Source organism: Zeugodacus cucurbitae, chromosome 6 (genome assembly GCF_028554725.1).
Source record: "Zeugodacus cucurbitae isolate PBARC_wt_2022May chromosome 6, idZeuCucr1.2, whole genome shotgun sequence".
Classification (NCBI taxonomy): Eukaryota; Metazoa; Arthropoda; class Insecta; order Diptera; family Tephritidae; genus Zeugodacus; species Zeugodacus cucurbitae.
Window position 1 is genome coordinate 38,158,800 of NC_071671.1, and position 5,886 is coordinate 38,164,685.

The 5,886-nt window shown below is 35.5% G+C and overlaps 1 long non-coding RNA gene across 1 annotated transcript; it reads left to right on the forward strand.

The window, feature by feature from the left end:
• Window positions 1-3,668: 3,668 nt before the first annotated feature.
• On the forward strand, window positions 3,669-4,344 carry LOC128922655 (uncharacterized). Its single transcript, XR_008471838.1, has 2 exons — window positions 3,669-3,965; window positions 4,024-4,344. It is a non-coding gene; the product is annotated as an uncharacterized LOC128922655 (long non-coding RNA).
• Window positions 4,345-5,886: the final 1,542 nt, after the last annotated feature.

Consider the following 5,886-nt stretch of genomic DNA (forward strand, 5'->3'; position numbering starts at 1 on the left):
TATTTCGATACTATTTTGAGAGTTGATAGTAATAGATAATATTCAAAAAAAAATGGAGACTGGCGATCAGCAGCCTATCATATTCGCCAGTAGCCTCTCTTAATGTATTTTTCGGGCTTCGTTAGCCTGAAGGCGACTGGACTCAGGCTGTTATAAATACATAATATGGGTGTAAGTTGTGCAATACCGAAGTCATTTCCTTGGCTTTTCTGATAACTACCTTCAGTTAAAAATCGTAGCGCTGTGTAATTCTTCAAAATTGAAAGAGGAGCAGTTGATCGGTTGATGGGTTTAAAATACGGCCACCAAGTATGAAAATGCAAAACTATTTTAAAATATACAAAATATAGTAAACATAACAAATAACAACATTTTAATTCTTAGCGTACTTCACAAGTGGAAGATCCGAAGGATTGGAACGATTTCTAATTAGCCGCCCTTCACGACTCATGGAAAAGAACTCATTTTTATATTTTGATTCAAATAAATTATTTTTGTTCACGTGTTTCTATTGTAACGAAAATGGCACCAGAACAAACTAGAATTGACAAACGAAATCCATAACTTGCCAGATGTATCTAGACATCGATATTCGTAATTGCCAGAATGTTCGAGTGCCGATGTATCGCTTACAATCGTCTATATAAGGGCTGCCGGCCTGCAGCAAGACACAGTTCTGATAAGAGAATTGTCGAGAAAAGTTAAACAAGTTATAAGTTAGAGTTGTAAAGAGTATTGAGTACTAAAGTGTTAAGTTATAAGGAATTAGAAATAAAGTTTAGTGTATAGCCATTGAAGTGTGACTTTTATTTGACAATCCAGTGATCGAACTCAGAGTAGAGTTTCAGCGTTAAAGACAGATTTTGGAAATCCGTTACAATTGGTGTCAGAAGTGGGATTGACAAATAAAATTCCATAGGAAATAATGGTTAAGTTCAACGATTTAAAGATACCACAACTCAAAAAGGAGTTGGAACAACGAGGCTTAGCAACGAATGGGTTGAAAGCTGAGTTACAAGCCCGGTTGCGAGAGGCCATGGAGGAAGAAAAATCAACGTTGACGGATATGTTTTCGAATCGGTGTTGGAGGATTCAACAACGAAGATAGAAGAGAGGGAAGAAACCCAATATTCATCAAAGAATATGGACATAAGCACAATGTTGGCACAAATTTTAGCACAGCAGTCGCAGTTGTCAACACAATTGTCCTTACAAACAACAGAACTGTCATCACTGATATCAGCTCAGGTGTCAGCACAGTTAAAAGAACAGGAAGCACGTATATCGACGAATGTGACCTCATATATCGCTCAGGTGCCAACACAGCTGGAAACGCAAGAGGAGAATTTGTCTTCACAGTTCGAAGAGGAGGAGGAGGAGCCAATGGATGTGACCTCAAAAGGAGCAGACGTGTTAACACAGCTGGAATGGAAGCGCACGAGGAAGCGAATGAGGCGCGTATGTCAAGACCTTTGGAAGCGCATGGAGAGATTTTGTTATCACAATTGGAATTGAATGGGGTGTCCTCACAGCTGAAAGAGGAGGAGTCGATGGAGGTGACCTTACAAAGAGAAGAGGTGTCAACACAGCTGGAAGTGCATGGAGAGTGTATACCATCACAGGTTTCGGCACAGGTGTTGACGCAGTTGAAGGAACAGGAGGTGCATAAATCGACGCAGGTGATCCCAGAGAAGACAGACGTGTCATGGACAAAAGATTGTGATATGAAGGAACAAGAACCTCAAGATGAAACTCCAGTTGTGAAACATCCAAAGAATGAAGAAATGTCTACAGAACCTCTATTCTCAAAGGCACAGTGGAACAGTTTTAAGTTGGTGGCTGGTTGCTTATAACGAGTGTGGAAAGGCAAAGGAGGATACTGCTCCCGATCTCTCGTGGTTGTTCGAAACGAAAGATCACCTAAAGTTTGCTACGAGATGCACAAAGGTCCAAGTGAAGGGCACATAAGAATCACGGAAACCTTGGGAAGGTTGAGGAATCAGTTTTGTTGGGTTGGTTGTCGTCAATCTGGAAGTATGTCTAATCGGGACGATCAGACTTAAGTGGAGGGCAGTGTAAAGAAAATGGCACCAGAACAAATTAGAATTGACAATCGAAATCGATAACAGATGTATCTAGACATCGATATTCGTAATTGCTAGAATGTTCGAGTGCCGATGTATCGCTTACAATCGACTATATAAGGGCTGCCGGACTGGCAGCAAGACACAGTTCTGATAAGAGAGTTGTCGAGTGAGGACAATTCCAAGGAGAGAATTGTCGAGCAAAGTTAAAAAAGTTATAAGTTAGAGTTGTAAAGTAGAGTATTGAGTACTAAAGTGTTAAGTTATAGCCATTGAAGTGTGACTTTTATTTGACAATCCAGTGATCGTACTCAGGGTAGAGTTTCAGCGTTAACGACAGATTTTGGAAATCCGTTACACTATTTTTAACTGCACAAATTGTCTCTCACATTTGAACAATGCTGCCAAGTACATTCAAAATAATTGTCAAATATGTAAACTCAGGGCCAGTAGCCTTATACAATTGGGGTGTTAGATTTGTTTTAAGTGAGGCGTGGGGGCACTGCAAAGTTTTAGCCAAATATATTCATTACGGCTTGATAAATAAAGAATAAAGTCAAAAAACCTTGATGGAGTTATCCATTTTAAGATACAATTTTGTGGTGTGGTTCTGACTTTTTGAGGTTTAAAACAACCACCCCCGCCCCCCTCCCCAAAGTTATTGAATTTTTAAATAATAGAATTTAATGCTACATAGTCATTTGAAAAATTTTAATTTGTTGTTTTCAAAGCAATCTTTCTGCCGACGATGTATGAATATGTAAAGTAAATGAATACATTAGTCACTAACAGCGTTGCCGTTTTGATACAATTGTATCTTTTTTGATACTTTTTTTTCTAAATTTTGAGATTTGATACTTTTTTGTTCACAAACGGATACTTTTGATACTTTTCTGCTGATATAATTTAATTTTTTGAAACTATGAAAATGTTAAACTAAAAACAAATCTATTGTATCTGAATAGTATTAAAAAGTTTTGGGAATGTAGGCCAATTAAAAAACCCAGAAAAATATAAACTGGACAGAGACATTTTTTTAAATTTGCTTCAAAGTAATGAGCTTGCTTTATAACTCTGTGCCTGCTGAACTGGATTTTTTTAGATTTAAGGGAATTGTGAGTCGAAAATGGACTTCTTTTGAAAATTAGTTCTGAACTGGAAAGTCACCAATAAGGTTTCTATTATTTTTTTAGAGTTTATTGTTAATCATAATACAGGAAAAATAAAAACCAATTTATTATGACTTTCAGTTTTCGTTCCATGAGCAAACTGATGTGAAATAAATTTAAATTTAAAAAAATTATGCTAATTGCAAAAAAATACTTGAGTGCCTTAACTAAAATGTCTACATTTTTAATAAAAACAACCAGAAAAAACTGGTCTGAATTAGATACACAACTTTACTTATTATTTGTTTTTCAAATAAAAATTTTTAAAACAACGGTTGTGCTTTTGATACTTTTTGATACTTTTTTTGCTTGGTAACATATACTTAATTTTTTTAGCTCGCGGCAACACTTGTCACTTATGATTAGAGCGTGAATGAGAATAGAACAAATGAATTATGTGCGTAAGTGTGTTTTGTTCTTGTGCCGTTTTAGCATTTTCCTTATATTTTTGCATTCGAAGAAGAAGAAGAAGAAGTAGAATATTACCGCAGATCAATTTATATACCGTTTTTAGATCATTTTTTGGACCAAATCAATGAACGATTTTTAAAATATCGAGAGCTGCTTTCCAAAATTGAAAACATTTTGCCAAATAAATGCATAAACTTGACGTTATTGAGATGCAGGAGACTGTTCGTGTTTTAGAAAAGCAATAGTCCGCTGATGTAGAAGATCCCGATGATTTCGTTGCTGAATTTAGAATGTGGAAAAGGTTAAAAATCTTTTCTTCAGATTATATTTTCAAACTAAAATTTTGAATATATTTTCAGGAACTGGTTAAATCAAACAGAGAGATACAAAACTTTTTTAGACGCGTTGAATTGTTGCGATGCAAAAATTTTCAAAACAGTGCATCGTTTTTTAAAGATTGGAGCAACAATCCCTATATCTTTCGCTTCAAGTGAACGCTCGTTTTTCTCACTTCGCAGGCTTAAAACATATTTAAGAAATAAAACTGGAGAAGCACGCCTGAACGGAATGGCTCTCTTGAATATCCATAGAGATATAGACGTGACTGAGGAAGAGATTTTAAATGTTATGGTCCAAAATAAAAGAAGATTAGACTTCAATTTGTGAATAAAATAATGAAACGTTGTCTTTTTACCTAAAACCCCCCTCAAATTTTTTTCCTGCGTTCGCCACTGTTGTCTATTATTGATATTGTCACAACAACCCTTACAATGTTTATAACCATAGCCATGAAATAAGTAAGGAAAAGCTAAGTTCGGATGAAACCGAACATTTTATACTCTCACAATTTATTGATGTAATTTTATAAAGATAAAACAATTCGACCCATATATTCGGCATAAAGTTCAATAGAATAACGAAAATCGTCATAAGTAGTATATGGGTACTGAGGTAATTCCTGAACCGATTTCACCCGTTTTCACCACCAAGATACAATATATCGATTTTAACCATTTTTGGTACAGAGACGAAATGTTATAAGAAAAAAATTCAGAGGAAATTAATTACATTAAAATATCTGAGAGATTTACCTATATTTTCGGTGAAAAATTACCCTTAGGCACTGAGTTCTTCATGTTCGAAATCAGGGGCCTTGAAAAGTCATGGTCTGATTTTGACAATTTTTCCACAGGTGATGTCACAGCTCAAATACAGTATTTGTGTAAAGTTTTATTCCGCTATCTTCATTGGTTCCTAATGTATACATATGTATGTACATATATTATAAAGTGAACGATTCAGAAGAATTCAAAATTGAGTTATATGGGAAGTAGGCGTGGTTGTGAACCGATCATATTCCTCCCGTGTCTTCAGGGTGTCAAGGAAGTGTTATATACCGAATTTTATTGAAATCGGTCGAGTAGTTCTAGATATATGGTTTCTGACCCATAAGTGGGCGACGCCACGCCCATTTTCTATTTTGTAAAAAAATCTCAGTGCAGCTTCTTTCTGATATTTCTTCTATACAATTTAGTGTTTCTGACGTTTTTCGTTAGTGAGTTAACGCACTTTCAGTCATTTTCAACATAACCTTTGTATGGGAGGACTGTATAAAGAAATGGCTAAAAGAAATGACTGCAGAATGTTTGGTTTATACAGTTTTTTTGGTTTGCAAGATATATACGAAAAACCTATTTGGAGGCGGGGTCACGCCCACTTTTCAATAAAATTACATCCAACGCATGCCCCTCCCTAATGCGATCCTATGTTCCAAGTTTTATTTTAATAACTTTATTTGTGGCTTAGTTATGACACTGTATAGAATTTCGGGTTTCGCCATTCCATCCGACAGACATCCGGATTTCAACTCCACTCGTCATCCTGATCATTTATATATACATACATATATAACCCCATATCTAACTCTTTTATATCTTGGTGACACAAACAACCGTTATGTGAACAAAATTATAAAACTCTGTGCAACATGTTGCTAGAGTATAAAAATTATATCACATATTTTTGTAAGGTTTCAAATAAATAATGTTTAAAACAGGCATGTTCTGTGTTAATTCGTTTTAGTTAAAAATCTGCTCCGCTTGAGGTATATTTAGCCAATTTGGGGATCAATTCAGCGAAATAAGATCCCGAATTCAGTAAAGTCCAAGAACTGAGCCCACTGATAATTTATTGTTAAAAATGAATGAGAAACACCGGAAAGA